We start from the raw sequence: 27,592 nt of genomic DNA on the forward strand, positions 1-27,592 counted from the left end.
TCTGGGTTTTTTTTAATCTCCTTCCTTTGAAGTTTCAGAGGTGGCCACAGCTGGAGATGGGATATTGGAAGGGAGGGCCAGGGCTCTGAGCTGGTCCCAAGCATTCTCTCTCTCAGATACTGTGGATGGCTGTTTCTTGTTCACATGCTCAGGGTCTAACTGATAGCCATACTTGGGGTTGGGAAGGAATTTTCACCAGGTCAGGTTGGCAGTGACTTTGCCAGGGGGTTGCCTTCTTCTGCAGTGTGTGGATGGGGGTCCCTTGCCAGAATTATCTGTCTATATCTCACGTAATCATTTCCCTGCCATTGCACAGGCCTTGGATACTGGTACACCTCGGTCCCTCCTACTTTCTGCCTGTGGCATATACTGAGTCCCTTACTCCTTTTCTTTTTTATGGGCTGTAATATCTATATGTATCTTGCCATTTATCCAGGGCTGCTCACATCAGCTTGAGTTTGAGTTTCATCAAACTACCAGTTTGAATTTCAAGGTTATGGGCATGCAACACATCCATCCATGAAAGACCAACCTTCTAGGACGGCCTATGGCAAACTCTTAGATTTTAGACTACATTCTATTCTAATCTTGTGAGATGGCAAGAACACTGAGGAAGATTATAACAGATGCTTGTGTGTTACACTGTTTCCAATTTTGGCTTTAATATGAATCTTCAGTGGGTGCTTAATTACCAGTAAATTTGAAGGATGACTTCACTGGATTGCCAAAAATTTGTGTTCTCATTTTATGCTACTCCAAATTTCTGTATTGTAGTTGAATTTTTCTGCTTATCCATCTCCTTTTTTCAAGTAAAGATTGCATAAGACTTAAATTTAGAATCATGGAGAAAAGTAGTATGACTGTATGCAAACACACACACACATCCTCTATTTTGCGGGGGAGGGGGATTACATTTTGAAAAATTTTGAAAATTGCATAAAATTGTATAAATTGTATTCTTCTAGCCATTTGTATTTTTCATACAGTGTTCTATAGGACCATATTGTTTATAATTTACAGTAAATAACAGAATTATAGTTTTATTAAATTGTGCTTCTTCCAATCAGTACAAATACTGTTTAAAATTGCACATTTATCTTCGTGCTAATGAATTGGACTGTTCAACAAGAATTGAACACCTTTAATTAATTTAGATTAACAATCATTTTAATATTTCTAAAGCCTATTGTGACTGATACTATTTAGATAGTAACCTATTGTAAGAAGAATTAAGAAGTTTATATGTGAATTAAGAGGATTTTGGTTTCTAAAACACAATACTCGCAGTCTTTTTTCTATTTGTGTATACTATCCATGTGTGCATATTTCAGCAAAACTAATTAGCGTGTTTCTAGAATTAAGGGAAATAGAGTGAATTCTAATAAACTGTTTGACATTAATCTATTATTTACAATAAATTAACTACATCTGTCATTGTTCTGACTTGTGCAATGAAACTTGGGATATTTCCCTTAGCATCTATTCTATGAATTAAAATTGTTCTTATGAACTTGACATGATATGCCTGCAAGTGGAACTGGGTTTTTCTAGCTCAGATATGTCATAAGAATAGAAATTATATTGTGCATTTGTGCCAAATACAGTAGTTACCTTATGCCCAATTACAATTTTAATTTTTCTATTCTTCCTTTATTTCTCAAACTTCCTTTTACTATCATTCTACATACAATTTCTCTAAACAGGTGGGAAAGAAAAGACTTCCTTATGTAAATCGTTTTTCATTTTAAAATCACACATTATATACAGATATATTGTTAAAAGGTGACTGTCCATGACAGGATAATTCATAGCTATACTGGGTAGTTGTTTATTATATTGATATAAAGAGTCAAATATTTGCAAATAATCTATGTAGAGATTGTACTACTAAAGAGATACTATTAACTTTGTTTTAGGCCCAAAATATCTATTTGGGCCCAGATAACATAAGCACTAATGCGTGTGCATAACTTTAAATGCATCAGTAGTCCTGTCAGAAATAGTCTGGGACATTGTGCATTCATATTGTTAACTAATAGACTATAATGCTACATTATCAATATAACCTACTAGAAAGGCTCAGCCATTACACAATTTTCCTGAGTGACTTACGATGCACAGACCCTCTTGGAGGATCTACCTTTTGATGGGTAAGGTCTTTTTAGTTCCCCCACTGACAGCTGGGAGAAAATGAGAGAGACAAGGCTAGATTACCTATTGCAGAAAAAAAAAACCCAGATATTCTCATACTTCCAATTCCAAAGGCAGAATCCATCTTTGTGCCAAGGCTGAAGTTTGTGTCAAAGATTAAACCTCCTAAAACTTCTTATCAGGTAGCAGAAATGTTCTGTCATTCCATTTCAGAGGATTTTCAACATCAGAGCAGTCTTGGATTCTGTGTAAGCCCTCAACTCAGAGGAAAGACTGTTGGAAACTATGTCACGCCATTCAAAGTTTAAGAAACAGCTTGTGTCAGCCAGTGATATTTTACCTCAAGCTGATAAGCCCTCATGGCTTTGGCAATTTATGTGACTCCTTGTGCCTGGTTGAGGATACCTCTCAATTGCACACCAAATGTGGATGTCCCTGTTAGATATTAGAAAAGTTTTTAACTATAAGGGTAATTTAAGTTCTGGCATAGGCTTTCAAGGGAGGTTGTGGAATCCCCATTATTGGAGATTTTTCAGAATAGATTAGACAGACACCTGTCAGGGATGGCCTAGATCTACTTGGCCCTGCCTCAGCTCAGGGAGTTGGTCTTGATGACTTCTCAGGGTCTCTTTCAGCCCTACATTTCTGTGATTCTTTTAACTGTGCCTCCAAATATGCTCCAGTGACTTCACTGGTTGGAAATCTGACTGAATGTCCTGAAAATGCTGCTGTTCTCTTCTCTTTATTTTGAGCAGCAGTAATTAAGTCAGATGCCTTAAACAAAGGCTTGGAAATTCACTGGCAAAATCTGCCTATTTGGCAGATGGAACATCTCGGAGTTGCAGCTCCATATTAGTGTACTAGAGATGTGTGCTATAAAATGGCTTCTGGATATTTCTTCCCACATTTCTGAGATCAAGTATTCTGGGTCATTACAAACAACATTAATGCAGTGTTCTATGTCAACAACCAGAGAGGAGTCCACTCGAGATCACTTTGCAAAAAGACAATCATGTGACATTGGTGTATAAACAATATGATCTATCCTGTTCTTTGTCGAGAGGAGAAAGAGAACACCTTGGCAGAATGGTGGAACTGCATGACTGAAGATCAACATAAATGGTTTCTCAAACAATCAATAGTAAATTGGATGTTCTAGGAGTGGGGCCATCATCAAGTTAACAATCAACTCAAATACACAGTGCCCAGGATTCGGTTGTTGTTAAATCTATCACAGATGCACTTCTTTTGGATAGGATCAAAGGTCTGTCCTATACCTGATTCTTCAATTATATGAGTTTTCTGCTTTTTCAGATAAGTTATAACCAATGTCATCTTGTTGTGAGCAAGTCTGGTGCTCACAAGACTGATGGAAGCACTTTTTGAACAACTATCAAGGAATGCTCATTAATCTACATTTTGCTTTAAAAGAAGAAATCTGTCTGATAGCCTTAACATCTGTGAAGAGAGTGATTGAATTTAAGGCTTTCGTAGCTGACCCACCCTTTGTAGCTTTTCTGAAAGACAAAGCTGTCTTTTGTCCCAATCCCAAATTCCTTTCCAAAGTAGTCTCAAAATTTTGCCTAGATTAGATTGTTAGTCTCACCTCCTTACCTAATCACTTGTCTTTCTATCTGAGCCAATTAAGGCAATTCAGGGCCCTTCCCATGTGATGGCAACCACCATTTCCCCCACCCCCTTTGAGTTGTGGTGGCAATGGCAGTGGCATGGGGATTCCCCTCCCTTCCAGAGCAGCAGGAGTGGTGACGGGGGGATTCTCAGCTTTATAGAGAGACTGAGGTAGCAACAAATGAACACCCCATTATTTCCCCAGCAGCCAGTGTGTATCTGGTTGGTTGGATAGGCTGGGTCTGCTGCACTTTTCTCTTCCTGCAACACACAGCGTCCTCTGCTGGGATAGTGATGATAGGAAGCCCACAGAGCATTGGGTCTTGAAATTAAGAACCCATTAAGATGAAGATATCTGTTCACTTTTCTCAGAGTCAATGTTTCATACTGTCTGTAGTCTCAGGCAGATATCCCTACATTGGTTATGGTCGGGTGACATTTTTGAATTTTTCTTTACAACCTTTGTGGCCAGAAACTTGCTTTTTAAAAAATGAAAGCATAACTTGTGATGTAATCATGTCACTTCAGGAGCATGGGATCTAGCACAGGTCTACAGGGCCTAAGCCTTAATCCTTCCCTGTTTTCTCTCTCACCCTGCCCTTGAAAAGATAGAAGACAGAAAAGTAGAAAGGAAACAGTGTATGGAGGGAGAGAATGGTGGTATGAACATCTAAGAGTGAAAAATGGACAGCAAAATCCACAAAAATACATGGGAAAAGCAAATAAAAGGACAGAAAAAGGAGGATGAGATATAGTGCACAAAAACAGGTGAGAACTGACATCCATACCAGTGTGGTGGTATAAGAGGAAATGGAGAGAGACATTGGCACATTATGAGTGAAAAGGGTAGGTTCCAAGCCACAGTGGTTGGAGTTCAGTAAAATCACTTGAAAAAACAGTTACACAAAACAAAGTTTTCAGAAGTTTTATTGGAAGACTGACTTTACAGTTAAAATGAAAACTAACTAGCTCCCTTTCATATGTATAATCCAAGATGGAAGATTTTGGACTCTATAGATATAGCAGATTAGTTTCTACTTTTGTTACTGCCAGTCAGTCAACAAGAAATCAGAATAAATCAACAATATAAACTTAATTCATACAAACCAGTTCTGTAGATTTCACTGCAAGAAATCAGCAAAATTGCATTTTACATGGATAGTATACATTTCCTGGAAATAACAAGTCATTCCTGACAAAGTGGTTAGAATTATTCAAGCACAGAATTCAATTAAAGATTTTGTATTAATCCACTAAAGCTCTTAAACGTAGTTACTATAATTAATTAGGCAATCTCGCTTTACAGTTACTGTATGAGGTTTAATGTTTCTCTTTCTCACACCCACTATCCTCACTGTCCTTTGTGTCAGTTTCCAAAAAAAAAAAAAAAAAAAAAGGTGTCAGGCTCTAGCTTCTGGTTTTTTATCTTTATTAGAAATTGGATTTTATTACTTACATCAGTTAATGCGAGTGTTGATGAAACGTAGTCTTAAGAGCAGGCACTTGGTAGATGCTAGTGTGTGAAATACCTTGGAAAAGTGGGTGAATAGGTGGTCTGAGATGTAGGGTTTTCTGGCTTCTTTATTCCCTTCCATCTGAGGTTGATTGACTTTTAAGGTTTGGCTACAGGTTTCGTAATCTAGGTTTGGTGCATGAAGACCTTCTATGAAAGTAAACATAAAGATCTCTTTTGGAAAGCAATAACTCAGAAAAGGACTTAATGGTCATGGTGGATAACTAGCTGGACATGATCTCCCGGAAGAAAATGGTGGCCAAGACAGCAAATGTGATCCTTAAATTTATAAATGGGAGAATATCAAACAAAAGTATGGGAGCGATATTACCACAGGATAGAGCATTAGTGAGACTGGAATACTGTGTCCAGATCTGGTGTCCACACATTAAAAAACTGGAAAGGGTTTGCTAAAAAGCTACCAAAATGATTTGCGGTCTGGAAAGCTTGTCTTACAGTGAGAGACTAAAGAAGCTCAATCCACATAGTTTAACACAGAGAGGGTTAAGAGGTGACTTGATCACATTCTGTCTACGGGAGGAAGATATTTCTGATAGTAGATGGCTCTTTAATTGAGCAGACAAAGGCATAACAAGATCCAATGGCTGGAAGCTGAAGCCATACAAATTTCAATAAAATCCATTTTTTATAGTGGAGGTAATTAATCATTGGAACACATAGGGATGTGGTGCATTGTCCATCACTTGAAGTCCTTTAATTAAGATTGGATGTCTTCCTAAAAAATCTGTGATGCTTTGAGGAATATGTCCATGTCAGTTTGAGTTCCTTCTTGTTTTGTGAAATATTATTTTTGGTTGTAACAATCACTGTGAATTTGATCATCCATTTGGTAACAGGGACATGACTGTGAACAGACTATACCTGGAAAGATGTATCAGAAGTGTCAAAGGGCTATCAGGAATTGAATAGCTCTGCCCTGGTAGAACAGTTGGATTGCTGCTGGCAGAACTATTGATTTTTAATGACTATTTGCCCAGCAATCCCACATGGGATTGGAAGCATGGAAAATACCCAGAGGATGGAGAGGAGGAGAAAATGTGTTAGACAGCTTTTGAAAAGAGACATGCTCTTTGAACAAGGAGAGGCAGTTCATCACGAAAAACAGAAGATACAGCTGGAGAATTGGCTTTGCCTGTCCCTATGGACACAGGCTAACATTAGGGACTATCAGGAGTGCTGAGGACTCTGACGGATAGATTGCATGCAGGGGTTTATTTTTTTTTGCATAAATCTATAACTCTCTTGTGTTAACAGTCTTGTGTGTGTGTTTAACAAGTTCCTGTGTTTTTTACTTTACTTAACACATATCCCTGAAGAGTTAAACTATAAAACAGAGTGCCATTGACGGTGGATCTCTAGGGACAGCGTGCATAAGGAACTGGGCAGCGTGGGAGGTTCAGTACTGGTCTTCAAGTCTAGGGGAGTTGGACTGTGGAGTGTCACATCCCAAGGAAAAGTTCCAGAGAGGGAGTCTGTCTCTATGCCCTAGAGACCTGGAGCTAAAGGCAATTTCTGGGCTCTGCCTAGACCCAGTTGACTTGTATGCATGTGGGATCTAAAGGCTGGGTCTGGTTATAATATCCTGGTGACCATCCACTGGGGGACTCAGCCAGGGCTGTAACAATATGCTGTAGCACAACCAGATGTTATGAACTAGATGCAGGAATCTCTGGTGAAATTTTTTGGTCTGTGATATGCGGGAGGTCAGAATAGATGATCATAATGTTCTCTGAAGCCTTAGAATTTGTGAATCTTACAGTCTAGCAGGCAGAAAGAAGCCTACATGATGGTCAACTATCTGTTTACTTGGTCTGGTCATTGGGTTCTACTTGGGATTCCAAGAATTCCAGATTCTTACAGGAATTTTTGAAATTCATTGCTAACTTTGTGCAAATTAGCATATTCACTGCTTTTACATGCACTCACGTTGATGCATGATGACTAGTTAGTAGTAGCTGTTTCTTATTGAAACGAGCTAGAAAGAGAGACTGCAAGTTCTATCTTACAGTTATAAAACTTTTTTCTGGCTAACACTTTCACATTTTTTGTCTTTTGAAGTTTAATGTTTAAAACATTTCTTTTCTGAATATTCATTAAAATAATTTTGAAATTAATAGATTAAGATATTTACGTTTGTGTGGGTTTTACTGGTGTTCATTTTGACATGAGTCATGAGAAACACAAACTGTTGCCTACACATCTTTTATTTACTATTTATGCTGTTGGATTCTAGCAATGTGTACAATAAGCTAAGTATCCTATGTTCTAAACATTTTTGTCAAAAATAGATGTCTTTGAAGACCAGGAAAATACCTTTCACATGCCTCTAAATATCTTACCTATAACTTTTGCTCATAAGATGTCTACCAAAGAAAAAAACTAATTCTTGGATTAACACGACAAGTTAAATTCACCCTTGTTTATCTAATTGATCTTACAAATGAGGAAGGGGGTTTTGTAGCTATGAACTTGCATTCTTGAGGCTACTCTTCTTTCACTCATAAAAATATCAAGGCAATTCAAAGTACACTAGCCCAGGACAGAGAAGATCACAGAGGCTGGAAAAGAACTCTGCACGGTGATAAAATCTGAATTCTTAAAAGTTAGGTAATTGTGATATTTTGGGAATCTATTTTGAATCTAGGTCATCAAGTTAAAGACATAACTCTTAGAGAATAGGGAGGGCAAGTGGTAAAAATGAAACTCAGGCACATTTAGAACAAAGACATTTTACTGAGAAAACAATAAATGTTTACTGTGGTCTACCAGGGAGGGGTAATGAAGCAAAGAATTGAGAGTATTCCAAAAGCAATTACATTCTTTTCTGGCAGAAATCATATGTTGTAAGAGATAAGATTTGGTAGAGCAAATGGCTTTTTTTTTCCATTCTGAATATTTCTTATGCTAATGTTATTACCAGCAACCCAGATCTTTTTTTCTACTTTACTGTACGCAGTGCTTTACAGGGACTTATAGGAGAGAGTATTTGGTGCCTCTCCTCATGGTATATAGGTACCTTAAAAAAGCTAAGTTTGATACATTCAGTGCCTTGCATAATGACAGGTTTCAGAGTATCAGCCATGCTAGTTGTATTCGCAAAAAGAAAAGGAGTACTTGTGGCACCTTTGGTTTTCCACCAAATGCATCCGATGAAGTGAGCTGTAGCTCACGAAAACTTATGCTCAAATAAATTTGTTAGTCTCTAAGGTGCCACAAGTACTCCTTTTCTTTTTGATACATTCAGGAACTTATTAAGAGAGAACAAGCACCATGCTTCCTTGCAGCTTTAACAGTCATTTAGAAGACAGATTTAATCAGTTGTGAAGACATGGGCATAGAGATGCAAGCTGTACTTCTTTCTAAAAGAAGCCAAGTTCATGCTTAATCTTATTTCTGTGGGGAGCAAGTTCTAGAAATGGATGATCCCTACCAAACCAAACTTAAAACAGCACTAGATACTTCAGTGACCTTTGAAAATAATTGTTTTTTAAGCTCATGGTGGTGAGCTCAGTGCCTCCACTTCCTTAAATATACAAATTGGTTGATTAAATTTGATAGTAAAATTTGTTTTTAACTATATTGTTAAAAGCACTACTTATGTGTTTAAACAAATGCCTAGCACCATCCCCCAGATCCATCTATATATTTTGCTCTTATGTTTGGGCTTTTTTGATACCATCAGAAAATGTATTTTGTTACACAGTTGCAAGTTGTGTGTGCAATATCCCATTTCCCGTCCAGTTTTGGTCCCCCCACTACAGAAGGGATGTGAACAAATTGGAGAGAGTCCAATGGAGGGCAACAAAAATGATCAGGGAACTGGGGCATATGACTTTTGAGGAGAGGCTGAGGGAACTGGGGTTATTTAGTCTGCAGAAGAGAAGAGTGAGGGAGGATTTGATAGTAGCCTTCAACTTCCAGAAGTGGGGTTCCAAAGAGGATGGAGCTAGTCTGTTCTCAGTCGTCGCAGATGACAGAACAAGAAGCAATGGTCTCAATTTGCAGTGGGGGTGGTCTAGTTTGGATATTAGGAAACACTGTTTCACTAGGAGGGTGGTGAAGCACTGGAATGGGTTACCTAGGGAGGTGGTGGAATCTCCATCCTTAGAGGCTTTTAAGGTCAGGCTTGACAAAGCCTTGGCTGGGATGATTTAGTTAGGGTTGGTCCTGCTTTGAGCAGGGGATTGGACTAGATGACCTCCTGAGGTCTCTTCCAATCCTAATATTCTATGATTTCACGCACACAGCTGAACACCTTGTTCATAATCTTAAAATGATGCCATCAAGTTCCAATCTAGTCAGTGTTTAAAAATAATTAAAAGCAATTTTAGGCACTACAGCTGGTTCTGAGTCCCCCTAGTCATGCTACGTGCCCCTGATTTCCTGCATGTTTCTGGGTGTAAAAGATAGAATTTTATACTAATGTTTCAGTAAGAACAGATCCTCACATTTGGATCTCAAAATGCTTGCTCAATTTAGCTGGTAATTCTCCATAACAAATTAGTTGGCAGGATTAGTTAGCTGCCAATAAGGATCAGTTTTAGCTGTGACAAGGTTTGTTGTAGCAGTCAAGTTACTTTGCAAGTTAGTAAAAATGATATAATCTCATATTTATTTAACCTGTTTCATTCAAAAGAACATGTGACAGTGTGCATGTGTGCTCTGTCTGTGTGGACTGAGAAGTTGTTGGACACCTTCAATGGGCAGAAAGGAAGAAGCTAGTCCTGAAATACTAGTTGAGCTGCCAGACCCAAGAGACAAGTTAGCCACTGTGGTATGTTAGGCTGCTGGCTGGTAGAGCTAAATGGGGGAAGTAATAAAATGGGAAGCAGAAGCTTCCAAACTGTGGAGGTAGGAGGGGAGACAGAAGTGTTACTAAGGCATAAAGAGGAGTTGCTGTCTAGTCTCCTCCTACCACACACGCCTCTTGAATCCTGGGTAGGCAAAAGGAGTAACTGGATAATTAGCTGCCTGTGTTGAACTGAGGAAGATTATCTTCCTGCGCAGAGATTATAACTACTGTTTTGTGTCCGCCAGCTGGATCCTTGGCTAAAGGAAACTGCCTTGTGTTTTTGTTTCATTTGAACCTGTGACCAAAGAAAGCTGCCCAGTGACTGTTTTATTTCCTTTGGCTGAGATTGACATGTTTTCTCCCCTCCTTTTTGAGACCTGACTTCTCTGACTCGGACAGAAATTGTCAACATTGTGTAATAGTGTGTGGTGAAGACAGTTTTCAGTTTTAGCTTAGGATACCAGGAAATTTGTTATAGGATATTTTAACTCTCCTTCATTAAATTTTCTGCTAGTTCACATTGTAGGAATCATTTGCCTGCCTCATGCCCCATAGAACTAAAGATAATACAAGAATTAATCAGCTTAATTTGTAGCAGAGAGGGTTTAGGTTAGATATTAGGAAATACTTTCTAAGTACACGGATAGTTAAATACTGGAATAGGTTACCAAGGGTGGGTTTGGAATCCCAAATCATTAGAGGTTTTTAAGAACAGGTTACACAAACGCCTGTCAAGGATGATCAGGTATGCATGGTCCTACCTCACTGTGGTGGGATTGGGCTAGATGTTCTTTCAAGCCCTACATTTCTATGATTAACAGTAAAAGCAGAAGGAAGAAGTGCACATATTTCTTCCAAAACATTCTGGAACCATGGATATGAAAGACCATATCTTCTAACTTTTGTTCAACTTGTCTTGCTATCAACCATTGCAGTAAGGTGATGAGATATCCCGATTTTATAGGGACAGTCCCAATTTTTTGGTCTTTTTCTTATATAGGCTCCTATTACCCCTCACCCCCTGTCCCAATCTTTCATATTTGCTGACTGGTCACCCTACATTGTAGGGATGGAACCAGCTCCCTATTATCTCCTTCAGCTTTTAAAATTGGTTCAGGACTTTTGAATGTGTTCCTCCCAGATACCAGTTAGAAAAAAGCAGAGGAAATACCAGTTTTGGCTTGTCAGCAATTATTTTCAATACAAAATACTTCCTTTTGGGCTGGTAGCAGCCCCAAAGGTGTTCTCCAAATGTTTTGCAGTGGTGGCTACACATATTCACTGACATTAATTTGTAATGAGATGATCTATTGTGATATAGTTCATGTCCTCAAGACAAACTGTGCTGCCTTTTTTAACTCTGTAGAGTTGAAGATAAATGTGAAGAGATCAGTTGAAATTGATTCTCTGTTGTTATTTATAGGAGCTTGTCTAGGTGCCTGGAAGAACCTGATTTATGTGCCTCAGAACTGGTTTTTGGATCTTGAGAAGGCATTTCAAGATTCAGGGTCTTGACTTCAGCTTGGGCAGATTTTACTCTTGCAAGTTGAGACGAATGGTCTTGTGTACTTCTGTAATGCCTTTCATGAAGCTTCACATGCATCCTCATATTGGTGTCAAAAGTGTTTTATTATAATGGCTAGTACAATGATGCCGTGATACTGATTAGGGGCCTAATGGTGATATCACAATATACATTCTTAATAACATTATTCTCTTCAAATCTAAGTCAATTATCTTCAGAGTCCTGTGATTCACAACCTTGACCTGATCCTGTTTCTCATTCAATAGGTCTGGTGCTGTCTCTTGTGGTGATCCCTTTCAAACAATGTGCTGAAAGAAGTCTTTTTTTTTTTTTTCTTCTCCAATTCCCTCTCTGACCACAGGGACACAGTTGCTTCCTATTTAAATTTAATTGTTCAGCTGGGTCTATTAGTCACATACAGCCTCTGGAAATTAAGAGAAAAAGTTATATACAAACCACTTGGTTTTCCAAGCTGTAAGACTTTCACTCACAATATTCCTCCCTTTGATCAGTGGGAGGAGTACGTATTCCTGCTGATAATATTGTTCCAATATGTTATGTGACTCATGGAGGGGGGGTTGTTCCACCTATTATGTTAAGAAGCAGCAGATCTTCAGATCTAGGTGACTGATAGCGTTGTAGCTAGATGGAGTGTAGCTAGCTGACAGTCTGAGTTGCAGATGAGCAGCCCAGCTGTTATGAATGATCAGATGAACTGTAGAAGGGTGTGATTCATATTTTTAAAATATCTTTATGTAAAGTAAGTGAATTAAACTGAAAATTCACAATTGGAAATGTAGGTGAGGTAGGTATTGTGCCAGGAGTATTATGAATGGATAGGTATAGGATGAACATTAAGAGGTCAGAATTAGAGTTAAATTCCATCTATTCTAGGGAAAATGTACATAGGAGAGTAATGGGAATACATAAACAAAAAATGAAATAAAAGAACAGTTTACTGTTAGGGAAAACATTTGTGCTTCATTGAATTCCAGGCCTCAATATGGCTGGCTGTTTTCACTTCTCTTTGGACAAAGGAGGTAGCTTTTCCAGGATTACAAAGTGTATGCACCACTTATGTGCTTTTAACATCTTTATGTCCAGCAGGAAATTATTTTTTTACCTCAGGATACTTGCATTCTTTCCTTACTATAAACTCCCTCCCACCCCTTATTTCTATAAATCTTTTTTTCTTAGTGCCACTGATATGTTATCTTGTGAATAAAATTGTAGTCTCAGGTTAACTGCTGTGACCTTTCATTGTTCATGAGTAAGGCATTAGAGGCTGTCTTTTTTAATACAGAAAAAGAAAAGGAGTACTTGTGGCACCTTAGAGACTAACAAATTTATTAGAGCATAAGCTTTCGTGAGCTACAGCTCACTTCATCGGATGCATTTGGTGGAAAAAACAGAGGGGAGATTCCATTTCCACCAAATGCATCCGATGAAGTGAGCTGTAGCTCACGAAAGCTTATGCTCTAATAAATTTGTTAGTCTCTAAGGTGCCACAAGTACTCCTTTTCTTTTTGCGAATACAGACTAACACGGCTGCTACTCTGAAACCTTTTTTAATACAGATGTGCTTGCATTCTCACTTTTAAACTTCAGGTACATTACACTTTAGAGTTAAGAAAGAATAATCATATTAAAAATGGAATACAAATAGAGGTAGTTTTATGAGTCAGTAGGAATAAACTAGAAGTAGTTTTGAACTGAGGTATTAAAATGGAAATGGGTGGCAACATTTTTTGTGACAATAAAAGTAAATCATTACAAAGTAGCAATGGCACCTCACTCTCTACTGACAATAAATCTGTGGTGAATAGACTGGAGGGAACGTATAGACCCAGTGGTCCTTTAAAGACCAAAGATATGTAGATTATTGACCTAAATCTTAAACTACATGACATTTCTAGGGCCAAGTTGCCTTTATTCTCTTTTATGTCAGTGATGTGCCTGCTATTAAAATATAGCTGACCAATAAAAATGGAAGATGTTAGTGGATTACTGGGAAAAGAAGGAACTCCTATGTTCCATTGCTTTGTTTCAAAATGGAAGACACTTTGATAATGGATAAATGAAATGACTGAGAAAAGGGAAATGAACTAATTCTTTTACAATTTGGCTCCATTTTTGGAACTACAAAAATATAACACAAAAATTACTTCCAACCCAGATAGATATAATTTCTTTCAGGATGCCAAGCAATTAAAAAAATAATTGCGATTAATTGCGCGATTAAAAAAATTAATTGCGCGATGAATCGCACTGTTAAACAAAAATAGAATACTATTTATATAAATATTTTTGGATGTTTTCTACATTTTCAAATACATTGATTTCAACTACAACACAGAATACAAAGTGTACAGTAATCACTTTATTTTTATTACAAATATTTGCACTGTAAAAATAAAAGAAATAGTATTTTTCAATTCACTTAATAATACAAGTACTGTAGTGCAATCTCTTTGTCTTGCAAGTTGAACTTACAGATGTAGAATTATGTACAAAAAATAACTGCATTCCAAAATAAAACAATGTAAACCTTAAGAGCCTACAAGTCCACTCAATCCTACTCAGATAATGCTGCCCGCTTCTTATTTACAATGTCACCTGAAAGTGAGAACAGGTGTTTGTATGGCACTCTTGTAACCGGCGTTGCAAGATATTTACGTGCCAGATGCACTAAAGACTCTTCATGCTTCAACCACCATTCCAGAGGACATGCATCCATGATGATGGGTTCTGCTTGATAACGATCCAAAGCAGTGCAGACCAACACATGTTCATTTTCATCACTTGAATCAGACACCACCAGCAGAAGATAGATTTTCTTTTTTGGTGGTTCAGGTTCTGTAGTTTCCGCATTGGAGTGTTGCTCTTTTAAGACTTCTGAAAGCATGTGCCACATCCCATCCCAATCAGATTTTGGAAGGCACTTCAGATTCTTGAATCTTGGGTTGAGTGTGTAGCTACCTTTAGAAATCTTACATTGGTACCGTCTGTCAAAGCTGCAGTGAAAGTGTTCTTAAAATGAACAACATGCTGGGTCATCATCTGAGACTGCTATAGCATGAAATATATGGTGGAATGTGGATGAACACAGAGCAGGAGACATATAATTCTCCGCCAAGGAATTCAGTCACAAATTTAATTAATGCATTATTTTTTTAACGAGCATCATCAGCATGGCACCATGTCTTCTGGAATGTTGGCCAAAGCATGAAGGGGCATACGAATGTTTAGCATATCTGGCACATAAATACCTGCAATGCCAGCTACAAAAGTGCCATGCGAACGTCTGTTTTCACTTTCAGGTGACGTTGTAAATAAGAAGCGGGCAGCATTATCTCCTGTTAATGTAAACAAACGTATTTGTCTTGGCAATTGGCTGAACAAGAAGTAGGACTGAGTGGACTTATAGGCTCTAATGTTTTACATAAGCTCTAAAACAAAACAATGTAACAAAAAAATCTACATTTGTAAGTTGCACTTTCATGATAAAGAGGTTGCACTATGGTACTTGTATGAGTGAATTGAAAAATATGATTCTTTTGTTTATCATTTTTACAGTGCAAATATTTGTAATAAAAATATTGAGTACTGTACACTTTGTATCCTCTGTTGTAATTGAAATCAATATATTTGAATATGTAGAAAAACCTCCACAATATGTAATAAATTTCAATTGGTATTCTATCGTTTAACAGTGCGATTAAAACTGATTAATTGCAATTAATTTTTTTAATCACGATTACTTTTTTGAGTTAATCGTGTGAGTTAATTACTATTCATTGACAGCCCCAATTTTTATATTATTTGTCTTATAGTAGCTCATTGAGGCCCCATTGTGTCATGTGTTGTAAAGACAAATAGTGTAATAAAAGATAGTTTCTGCCCTGAAAAGTTTAAGGCTTAATTTAAGAAAAGACAAAACAAGCTGGAATAACAAAACAAGGGAACAGGAAGGATGAGGGTGACAATGTTCGACACATAAGGTTATATAGATTAGCTATGTAGACAGTGAGATAGTTTAAAGTCATTTAACCTTTTTGTTTGTTGAGTTTTAAAATATAATAGACAAAAATATTAATGATACAAGTAATTCCAGCTGGTCACCTGCCTAACCATTTATTAATTTGCATTTTATTGGAGGCATCATTGTAGAAATGACTCTTGAGGAGCATCTTGAATGAAGACAAGTAAAAATATAAGAATGGCCATACTGGGTCAGACAAGGATCCATCTAGCCCGTATGCTGTCTTTCGACAGTGGGCAGCACCAGATGCTTCAGAGGGCATGAAAAGAACAGGGCAATTTATCAAGTGATCCATCCCCTATGCAGTCAGAAGTTTAGGGACACCCAGAGCATGGGGTCATGTCCCTGACCATCTTGGCTAATAGCTATTGATGGACCTATCCTCCATGAACTTATCTAATTCTTTTTTGAACCCAGTTGTAGTTTTGGGCTTCACAACATCTCCTGGCAATGAGTTCTATAGATTGACTCTGCATTATGTGAAGAAGTACTTTCTTATGTTTGTTTTAAACTTACTGCCTATTGATGTCATTGGGTGACCCCTAGTTCTTGTATTATGTGAAGGGGTAAATAACACTTTCTTATTTACTTATTCCACAGCCTTCATGATTTTATAGACTTTTATCATATTTCCCCTCAATCTTCTCTTTTTTAAACTAAACAGTCCCAGTTTTTTTAATCTCTCCTCATCTGGAAGCCATTCTATTCCCCCAATCATTTTTGTTGTCTTTCTCTGTACTTTTTTAGTTCTAATATATCTTTTTTGAGATAAGGCAACCAGAACTGCAAGCAGTATTCAAGGTGTGGGCATACCATGTATTTATACAGTGGCATTGTGATATTTTCTGTCTTATTATCTATTCCTTTCCTAATGGTGCCTAATGTTCTGTTAGGCATACTATTAGCCTTACAGTTTAGTTCAAAGAGACCATGTTCGATGCATATGGAATCGCATAGAAGAAAGAGTGAAGACACTTGAGGAGGATGTGGACAACAAACAAATGATTGTGACCAGTATAGTTGATGGGGCTGTAGGGCCACACAATAAGATACAAGAGCTGAGAAAAAGGATGGAACAGAATTGTAAAGGCCGTGAGGATGAGGACAAGAAAGAAACCTGAATATGTACAATAGGAAGCTACAAGAAGGACTCCAAAATGAAGGGTTTCAGAGTAGCAGCCGTGTTAGTATGTATTTGCAAAAAGAAAAGGAGTACTTGTGGCACCTTAGAGACTAACAAATTTATTAGAGCATAAGCTTTCGTGAGCTACAGCTCACTTCATGAAGTGAGCTGTAGCTCACGAAAGCTTATGCTCTAATAAATTTTAGTCTCTAAGGTGCCACAAGTACTCCTTTTCCTTTTTCCAAAATGAAGGTAAAACATGGTCAGAAAACAGGCCAGGAAGATGATCTTAGCAAGAACATTTTAAAAATGGTGGAGTCTCAGTATTCAAGTGATGTAGTCCTATCCTTTTCTATACAGTTTTAAATCCATTGTAACTGTATTGGCTGTGTGTATCTTCTACTACGTATTCGCTGTCTCTGTTTAGATAGGTATGTTTATTCTCTACCACGGTAAATTTTGTACCACTTTTAAAAATAAAAAGAAATAAAATGAAAACCAAAATTCACTGAGAAGCCAGGTATAAAAAGATGCTTGTGTGTGTGTGTGTGTAAAAATTTTTCACTTTATCTGAAAGGACTACAATACAGCAATCAGATTGTTTTCCTTGTTTCTGTTCTGTTTCCTAGATACCTAGGTGATAAGAATGTTAGAAATAGAATAGACAGAAAAGAAAAGGCAGAGATGTGTTTCCCTCGTTACAGGTACCTTTTATGAGAACAAAATTTATTTTCAGAAAAAAGTTATATATGCAAAGTGCATTAATTGCTACTCATTTCTCTCAGCAAGTATGTTAAGTGTTATGTTTCTACCTGAGTTAAAATCAATTAACTATATAGTTTAATTATGTATATTTCATAAAGAGAATGCTGTCATAATCACAGGAAGTGCAACTTTCTTGTAGCTAGCTTGGTTTTGTCATCGTTTTTATGCAGAAGCATGTTTGCCTTTGGGCTTTTGGTTTTATTGTATTAAAATTTTAAATATATTCTTATCACCCCCCCAGCACAAAGCTCACAATGCCACCTGAAATCTAGCATGTTGACACCTGGACTGAATCCATTTGTATTTTAATAAGTTCAGCATGAAATAAATTTCTGTGCCCTATCAGGCTGTAATGAAATGTGAAGTCTGCATTATTGCAGTAGAAACAGATCAAGCTATTTATATAGGCCTAAGTGGACGACTGACACCCTTTTAATAGATATGAGGAATTATGTTGAAGCCATTCTTGATAAAGGATTAGCATTTTAAAGATTATTTTTGAATGTTAGTGATAAACTGGGGAAGAGCCAGGTGGTAGGAAGAAGACTTGTTTAGCTTTTCTTATAAAGTGTTCTATAGATTGGTCACACTTTTTAAAAATGTTTTCCATACTGAAAGAGTCTACCAGTGTTATAGAAATTCTCTGTGTATTTAAAATGGGCAATACCACTGAAACCAGTCATCTCTCTCAAAATGGAAAAAGACTTTTAAGTGCAGCCACTCTAAGTAAAGTTACCAATGGCATACAAAGGAAAATATATGTTCATTGCCTTGATGGATGAATGTGTGTGTATAACATTAAAAGGAAAAAAAAAAAAAAAACCAAAATCTGAAATAGGTCATTACTGGTTTGACTACTCATTTTCTCTCAAATCATCCATTTTCTTCTGAACCATCAAGTACATAAGGCAGTGTGATGTACTGTACCTCAGCATATCGCCCTGTAACCTTCATATTAATCATTGGTATATGATTAATGGTTGTGATATTTCATACAAAGCTTGCCTTGCCAAGGTGGTGTATGAAATGTCATGATCTGCTGAAACTCATTGTTCTGTCAAAATATGTGTATAATTGTATATGGAATAATGATATTCTGCTATATGGTTGATACTGAAATATGTTCTGTGTCCGGGAGACATCCACAGCTAGACACCCAGTGGTAACAAAGGGCGCGGTGTTAAGCGGCCATCACGAGCCATTAACCGGCAGGGGAATTGTAAACAAGAGATTTACAATTCTGTAGGAGACAGTTGTGCAAACACCACATAATGAGGATTGCTCAGCTCTATGACTCAGTTGTGCAAGCACCACACAATGGGGATCGCTCAACTCTGTCTCAGCAAGACTCACCAGGAAATGTCTGGGCCATTATTTTCCCTGGGACATGAATTGATAGTATAAAATAAGGGACAGTAGCATCATGAGACCATCTTTCTCCTTCCCTGCCTGTGCTGAAGGCAACAAGAATGCTGAGGAGACAAAGCCTTTGAACTGAGGAGACTGGTCCCAGGCTGATAAGGAAATTCAGCCTGTGTATTAAGAACTATAACTTGCTTGTAACATCTATTAGGGTGAGAAAAGCTGTTTGATTCAAATCTTGCTTAGTTTTAAAATTTAGGATTTAGAATGCATGTTTACTTTTTATTTTCTTAGGTCACTATCTCTAATCTTTATACCTACCAGTTATAATCACTTTAAATATATCTTTCTATAGTTAATAAACTTACTTAAATATGTTTCAGAGTAGCAGCCGTGTTAGTCTGTATTCGCAAAAAAGAAAAGGAGTACTTGTGGCACCTTAGAGACTAAGTGAGCTGTAGCTCACGAAAGCTTATGCTCAAATAAATGTTAGTCTCTAAGGTGCCAACGAGTCCTCCTTTTTTATTTAAATATTTAATCCTTACCAGTGAGTTTATCTAAAGTGCTTGGGGAATTTGCACTGATTACAAAGGCTGGTGCATGTCTGCTATCCTTTGACAAAATGGCGAATTAATTAATGAGCATACATTGTTCAAGAGAAGGTCTGAGCAGTGTAAGATGGTACATTTCTGGGGTGCAAGGCTAGGGGGATTTGCTGGTGTCTCCCTCTGTATAGTTCATTAGTGGCTTGGAGAGCATTCATGCAACCTAGGTGGGTATGCTTCTTCATGCTGGTGGCTGAGTGATAACAGTGCCTGGAGTGGTTTGGTGCTTGTCACTGGCAAAGCATTGTGAGAGAGAGTCCAGGCTAGAGGGTTAAGAGGGCACTGCAGTCCAATAGTTCCAGGTTGTACATCGGGCCTCCCCGTCACAGGCAGAAATTAAATGTCACCAATCATCCATACCCTGTATTCATTTTTCCATGACTTTTATGATCAGATGTAATAATGTCACATCAGCCATTATTGTGCTTCAGTGTCTCTCTCCAGGTTGGCATTTCCATCTCTTGCACTGGTGTCACCAAAGAAATGCTTATTCTTGGCCATTCTTAAAATAAGTCCAAAATATGTCCATCTCTTCTTCATACTACTTCTATTCTGTTAGGTAGTTGTGCCCATTCTAGATCCACTTCATTACATATTCTGTCAGTCTGTTTTTCTTTGAATATTCTACAGAGACACCTGCACAGAATGCTGTTCAGTTTGTACTTGATGGTCTTTTTATTTTCTTAGAACTCTTCTCCATGTAGAAGGGCACTTAAGATATTGATTCAAAAGATCTTATATTTGATGGTTTTGCTAATCTCACTAGGCTTTTATACTGTATTAAGTTTTTTTAAATACAGTACTTGTTTCACCTGCTTTGTAATTTACATCAAACATGTAATCATCAGTATTGTGAATGATGCTACCCAGAGAAGTAAATGTATTAAGTTTTCAAGACTTCACCTTCCAAGTCAATACAATAATCAGTAAGTAAATTAATTTTCATAACCTCCATTTTTGATTTATTGATAATAAGACCTGTTTGCTTGGCAGAATTTGCAAGGTTGTTGGTCTTTTGCAGCATATCGTCAAGTGACAAGTGTTGTTTGAGAAGTCTTTCTCCAAACTTGCCTTCTCTCCATGCAATGCTTGTTTCCATACTTGACAGTCTGTCACATAACAAAGTTGATAGCAACTCCAAACAAGATGGGTGACAAGATATAACCTTGCCTGACAAATACTAACTAAAATATTGTTGAATAAACTAGATTTACCAAATTGTAAATTTAGACCCAGATTGTGTTTGCTCTGCCCATAGTTGTAGGTAATCCAAAGATTATATAACTTAATCCATTTCGCCAACAAACCTAAGAGAATATAGTTTTATGTATGAGTGCTGAAAAGGCATTTGATAGAAAACTCTAAATATTTACCTCTTATATTTCAGAGTTTAAATAGACCTAGCCATGGGAAAAGCTTTATTAATTGTGTTCACATATCCATTCAGGCTAAAGGTCCAAAATCTGGAGGTTTTATCCACATGACTTAGTATCCTAAATTGCATAACTGAGGGATGTGCAGGATCTGTTGCTTCTATGAAGCCAGGGAGATATAAACCAGTGTAAGGGAGGCAGGATGGGGAGAAGGTGGTGCCATAGTTCCAACACTTCTCTGTAATGGCCTAGATAATTGACCAGCTGTTGAGAAAGGATTAAGCTGCAAAGCAAGCCCAAACTCTTCCTAACTTTGAATCAAGATTTAAGAGTCCCCCAAAACCTTTGACAGCCAAAGAGGTGGGACCATCCTTGCTAATGATGAAGAAGGAAGAGACTGGACACTGTCTATACCAGTGGAGGCCAGTGCACAGAGGAAAGGAATTGTCAGCACCAAAACCACTGTCAATTCAAAGCCAGCACTGTCAGGACCGCCAGTGGACAGAAGCTCAGTCCACTCTCCTGCAACAGGGGCTAGATACACCATCCCAGAGGACCTTACTATTTATGTAGACCCAGAATCACCAATGTTGTTGGATCTGGTCCTAACCAGGGAAGTCCCTACACCATCGTTATACCACTCTCTGGTACTGTCGATCATCCGAGGCATACTGAGACCATTGTACTGACAGCACTGCCTCATTTTCCTCCAATGAGTATGAAACAACAGGAGAGCTTCATCAGCCTTATCAAGGTGGAAAGTCAGCCTCAACAGGAGGTCTAAGATCTCATCAGCACCTTCCCACTCTCACAGGAAGGACTGTGACTCAGGACTAATGGCACCCTTCTCTGTGACAACCACCTCATTACTGATTTCTCAACACTTTTCGTGCCAGCAACTTGACCTCCCACCCTTTACCCTCATCCCTTTACGTATGTTCTTTAAATGATTTTATATACATATGGCCCAAGTGTTGTGTTCATATCTGACCCCATCAGCTACACAGCACATAAACTTCATTATAAGTTGACTAACAAATTAAAATGATTCTAAATCCATTTTTAAAAGCTGCACATTGTACCAGATTTATTCAGGATCCATCAGTTTTTGTGTAGATAATGTTTGTTTATAAATATATTGGTCAACAATAAAAAATAGATTGTCATTAACAGTTCAGTCAGAGCCCAATTTCAAAGACTTCCTAATAAAACATTTCTGAAGAGAAACCCAACAAAAATACATTGACAATTCAGAAGGTAGAAACTAACTCTGTGTAAGATTTCACCCAATTAGCCATTTAATTTTAGAGAAAAACAGGAATTTATAGCCTATTGTAAACTGATTTTAGAACTCAGTCCTAATTATGAAGTCACTATCGGGTGCAACCATAATAATAATAGTTTCAAAATCATTAAGAGCAATTGTGGGACACTTTTTTTGCATGAAGCAAAGAAAACAAAAGCTTATTTTTGTTTCTTCTAAGCTATTTGGTACTTATGAAGTTGCATAGCTCACAAAGATAATGAATAATTTCCACTAGTCATTTTTTTGTTGTCTGGTCTCTAAAGAGATATATCAGAATATTATTGAGGTCAGTAAACCATGAACCAGTTGTCTTTGCAATACATGTGCAGTTGTCAGCAAGATTGTAAAGTGTCTTGAGAGAATTCAGCACAATCACTTTTACTGTGTGATATGCTAATTCTTAACAACATTCTTAACACTGTGCTGTGTTCATGTGATTGAATTTAGAGCTCTTCACTCTGTTGAGTTAAGACTTCAAACAGGGAATAATAGATTTTTTTGGTTGTTACTTATGTAGAGCTGTAATGAGATTCATATGGAAGGTGACAGCTGCTCATTCAGCTCACAGAAGGCCTTATCAGATGGAATATATTTTGGTTGTATTCTAACAAAAAAAAAAGAACTAAATCAAAACCCAGATTCATGCAATATTAGTGTTCTTTTTATGGAAATCCAAAGCAGCATACTATACTGTTAAGAAAACTTCCAGCAAAAGTACTCCAAGGTGCTGTACTTACAAATATTGATGAAGGACATAAATTCACACTTTATAGAGGTCAAGCACAAGAGTTTATTATGTACAACGCTGATGTAGTGTCACCTTGCTTATTAGGCTCAGAGACACTGTCAATTAATTGATTACAATGGAATATATGGATTTTTTATGGGCGGGGGAAAGTGACTGGGTAGGCAGCCCCACTTCCCCGGATAGGTCTAGCAGCAAGACATGATAGCACAATAGCCAATGGTCAAAGGTTACATAATGTTTTCACCCATGGTCTCAAGTTAACAAATTAACATTTAACATTTAATTAGTACTTTAATAAATGTATTAGTATAAAATATATATGTTAAATTTAATGTGGGGTCCATAAGAATGAAGTAGTTCCTTTGATTGTTTAACAGATACGTATTTAGGGGTAAAAGCAAAAAAAAACAGTGAAAGTATATGGCAATAGAGATTGTTTGTTTGTTTTTCAAGTTGCTTATTTGTGTTTTAAGGCAGGCATTGGTCCCTGGGAAAGGGTGGTGGGAGGAAGCCATATCTTATACTGACATGCTTGAACCTTTCATAAACGCAGGTTGGATGTGTGGGAAGAACATCTCCCTACAGAAGAAACTATTACAACAGAAACAGGGCTTCTTTGTTGTATTTGCAACTTTGAATAAGACACAGTTATTGCCTCAAACATTCGGCATTTTGCTGACCAGGCATATTTTAGCAAAAGCGAGGTTATTTTTGATTATTTTGCTTTCTCTTAGCTAATCACTATTTTCTAGGCCTCTAACCTCTAAACTCTGGACTTTGCGCCTGTACACAAATCCATATACCAGGTTATTACATTAGCAATGGATTTTAACCCTTCCATTGAGAAAGTGAATAGAGTGCTCAAACAGACTTTTCAATTAGCACTCAATTAGCTATGTTCATTGTTACTTGAAAAAGAGTTTAAATTTTGCCATGCAAATTAGCGAGTGCTCAGCTAACTGAAGAACTGAACTGAGTAGAGCTCTCAACCAGTGGTCAACTGGCAGGAAGTGAAACAGTATGGCTAAATGACAATATTCAAGAGGTTATTTGAGCCAAATTGATATCCTTCGTCCTTAAACGAAGTCAGTAGAAAAGGGCATAAACTGCAGCTTACTATACATAAGAATTAAATGAAGAGGACTAAAATGGAATTTGAAAAGCCAGTAGCCAAAGAGAATAAAAACAAACAACAAGAAAGTTCTCTAAGTATACTAGAATAAATTCTTTGAGAGGATCAGTAAGACCTCTGGGCTACCAGTGAATAAAGTAAGCAGTTAGGGAAAATAAGGGCATTGCAGAGTAGCAAAATCATATTTTACTTAAGTACCAGCTAAGTTGGTTGAAACAATAATTTAAAGATAGCATTATAAAACACAAAAAGAAAAGGAGTACTTGTGGCATCTTAGAGACTAACAAATTTATTTGAGCATAAGCTTTCTCTTATGCTCAAATAGATGCATCCGATGAAGTGAGCGGTAGCTCACGAAAGCTTATGCTCAAATAAATTTTTAGTCTCTAAGGTGCCACAAGTACTCCTTTTCTTTTTGTGAATACAGACTAACACGGCTGCTACTCTGAAACCTGTCATTATAAAACACATAGCTAATCATAATATGATATAAAGTGACCAGAATTTCTTCTGAAAATGAAAACTATGCCTCACTAATCCCTTATAATGATTTGGACAAATCACCAAAATAGTGAAAAAAGGAGAGTCAGTTGACATAATATACATGGATTCTCAAAGCTTTTAAGAAAGTCCCTTACAAGAGGAAACCAAGCAGTCATGTGGTAAGAGACAAAGTTCTGTCATGGATTAGAAGCTGGCTAGGATACAGAAAACAAATAAGAATAAATTAACAATTTTCATCATGGCAAAAAGTTGACATAGGCACCACATGGTTTTGTACTAGGACTGTTTTTTAAAATTTGTTTGTTAATGCTGTAGAGAAGGAGATAAGTAGTGAGGTAGCAAAATTTCAAATGACACAAAATTATTTAGGTTAACCCAGACTGTAAGGAACTTCAAATACGTAACAAAGCTAGATAAATGAGCAATGAAATGGCCGATGAAACAATATTTTTAAATACAAAATAATGTACACCGAAAGGAAAAATTTGACCTATGCATATAACTAACTGTTTTTCTAAATTAACTGTAACAACTCAGGAGGAAGACAATGCACTATGGACAAGACCTCTGCTCAATCTGAAGCAACAGTCAAAAAAGTAAAATGTTGACATCCGTAAAGAATGGAATCAAAAATAATACTGAAACTGTTCAAAAGCCTTTATGTAAATGGTAAATCCTCACCTGCAATACTGTGTTCGGTATTGTATCTCAAAAAGTATAGTAGATATATAGAGGACTTAGGGACAGATGGTAAGAATGATTAGAAGCTTGATAAAACTTTCATATGAAGAGAGATGAAAAGATTTTGACTTTTTAAATTAGAGATCAGATAAATAAGAGGTGACGTGATAAAGCTGTACAAAATAATGAGTGGTACAAAGAAGGTAAATTGGGAGCTCCTACTTTACTTTCCTAAGAATACAGGAACAAGGGGAAAGTTAATGAAACTGAATGTCATAAATTTTTAAACTATAAAAGGAAAACTTTTTTTTACACAACACTCAGTTTAGTCTGTGGAACTCATTGCCACAAAATATAATTGGAACCAAGAGGTTAAACAATTAAAAAAGGATTGAATACTTATTTTGCTAATGAGAATATCCATTAATATATTTGATAGGCTTATATGCAAAAATGTTAAGTTTGGAAGGGATATAAATTCTCCTGCCTTATTCTTTAAGACAACTCCAGAAGAAGATGTTAGAAATAAACTTCCAAATTGGAAGATTACTCCATAATTGCCCAATTTGTGTTTCTCCAGTAATATGTATGTACTTCTTATGTATGTAGCCGCTATCAGAGACAGGAAGCTGGAATTGATGTGGTCTGATCTTGTATGGCAATTCTTGTTCCTATCTGCTGTCAGTGCAGTCAAATGTTCTATAGTTCCAACAGTGGAACCCAAACCATGTTTTCTCTTATCTTGACCCTCTGCTTGGAGTAAGTCCTCATGCTCAGAGCACTATATTCATGTTTAGGGTTAAAAGTTTCAGTTCATGGCTCTTTGTGAAAAGACTGTATGGTGTGGCAATGGAGAGCCACTTAGTCATTTTGGCTCTGATCCAGCTATGCCCTTGAACCACCTGAGTAGTCCAGCTGAGTTCAGTGAGACTACTAATGCACTTAAAGTTAAGCATGTGCTAAATGCCTTACTGAATTAATGTTGGCCTGTGTGACATCGTTTTTAAATGTTCCATTCCTGGGTCTTCGGGCAACTTCTGCCTGATTTGCTTGTTATAGATAAACCATCCATGGCCTTTATCAAGAATAATGGAGCTTATGCTATCCAACTTTTAGGACAGTATACAATATTTTTCATTGAATTTTTTGCCAACACTATTGGCTACAGTGCAAGAGTCACTTATCAAAATCCCTTCAACATTGATCTCTTAGAATGGATTCCCACCACTTGACACTGAACTGCCTTCTGGCGTATTATGCTATAATCTGAACTGTTTCATCTATTTCTGAATTGGATCATAAACTCCTCTGGGCAGAGTCAGTCTATCCCACTTTTTATACATAACCAAACATATTGACAGTGCTTTTTTTAATGTCCAAATTGCAATCAAAGTATCAAAACATCATGGGTTATTTCCAGTGCCTATTCTGTGGAGTTTTGTTGCTTTTCCTAATAGTCTAATAAGTAATGAACCTGTAGGATTTCTATTACAGATGTTCCCCTCCATATTAAGATGTGATATATTCAGTATTGAGTAAATATTTATGAAAGTACACTGTTGTTGAAATGGTCATTTAGCCAATCTAAGTTTTACTTAATAGTTGCCATCTATTAGGACAGGAAATCATTGCTTCAGCTTTTTTCATGGTTTTCCTTACACAGATTCAAAAATCTGATTTTTTCATATATTTCTTTTTAATATAATGCGGGTCTTTTCCAGAGAGTTGCTGAGCAACTGTTACTTCCATTGATGCCAATGGCAAATTCAGATACTAAACACGTATCAGAATCATGCACTCACAAGGCATTACAGATTGCAAATAAAGATTTCTTCTCTGTGGCATTTTCTTTCTTCCTGGTTTTAGCTGATCTCCTTAGTTGCTAACACATTGATTTGCAAGCTTCTTTAAAGATTAGTTTGGTTGCTTTAACATATTGTGATACTGTAAATTTTTAACAATGCAATTTGTCTGTTTTGTTTTTCTTTCAAATACAAATAATTCATTAGTCAAATTCCCTGCTGGTGTAAATGGATACAACTCCATTGACTTCAGTTGGAGTTACACCAATTTATATCAGCAAACAATTTGGCTCAATCTTTTCAAAAGACTCTGGCTGCCCATTGGCTTGGCTGAGTTGCGAATTCTCTACTGTAGGATCCATCTTGGGACTCTTGCTCTCCACACAATTCAGGACCAGTGGCATTCTGAGCAGATTTAACTCTACATGGCACCGGAAGAACCTATTGATAATTTCTAAGCACAGCATAGTGTAAGTATTGTATACAGAAAATTAGCTGGGGGCTACATTGGAAATTGG

At 37.1% G+C, this 27,592-nt stretch overlaps 1 protein-coding gene and 1 long non-coding RNA gene across 8 annotated transcripts in view; one reads left to right on the forward strand and one right to left on the reverse strand.

The window, feature by feature from the left end:
* The window catches only part of FUT8 (fucosyltransferase 8), a 303,904-nt gene that overhangs the window by 253,509 nt on the left and 22,803 nt on the right, over positions 1 to 27,592 (forward strand). The window lies entirely within an intron of this gene.
* LOC122460572 lies at positions 284 to 16,595 on the reverse strand. Its single transcript, XR_006281971.1, has 3 exons — positions 16,585 to 16,595; positions 14,934 to 14,935; positions 284 to 369 (listed from the first exon to the last, which is right to left on the reverse strand). It is a non-coding gene; the product is annotated as an uncharacterized LOC122460572 (long non-coding RNA).

This window comes from Dermochelys coriacea, chromosome 6 (genome assembly GCF_009764565.3).
Source record: "Dermochelys coriacea isolate rDerCor1 chromosome 6, rDerCor1.pri.v4, whole genome shotgun sequence".
Taxonomy (NCBI): Eukaryota; Metazoa; Chordata; order Testudines; family Dermochelyidae; genus Dermochelys; species Dermochelys coriacea.